Here is a 223-nt window from a genome sequence, read left to right as displayed (position 1 = left end):
CCCCCGCCCCCCCCCCCCCCCCCCCCGCAAATGTCCTCCATTTCCCACCGGGGGTCTAACTCCCAGCAAGTGCTTCACAAGTGGAGGCTGGGAGAACGGTGGGCGCGGGAGTGGGTCAGTGAGGGAGCGGGTGAATGAATGTGTGTTGCTGGGCGGGGGTGGGGTGGGGGGGGAGGGCATGGAGTGAGTGCATAGGGAATGGGCTAAATGGGAAGCATCAAAA

At 64.6% G+C, this 223-nt stretch overlaps 1 protein-coding gene across 1 annotated transcript in view; it reads right to left on the bottom strand.

The window, feature by feature from the left end:
• TTC9B (tetratricopeptide repeat domain 9B) overlaps window positions 1-223 on the bottom strand; it is a 3473-nt gene that overhangs the window by 623 nt on the left and 2627 nt on the right. The gene's annotated exons all lie outside the window — the stretch shown is intronic.

Source organism: Myotis davidii, unplaced genomic scaffold (assembly GCF_000327345.1).
Source record: "Myotis davidii unplaced genomic scaffold, ASM32734v1 scaffold178, whole genome shotgun sequence".
In the NCBI taxonomy this organism is placed as follows: Eukaryota; Metazoa; Chordata; class Mammalia; order Chiroptera; family Vespertilionidae; genus Myotis; species Myotis davidii.
The sequence above is the reverse complement of the archived record's forward strand: the minus strand, read 5'-3'. Positions and strand labels throughout refer to the sequence as shown.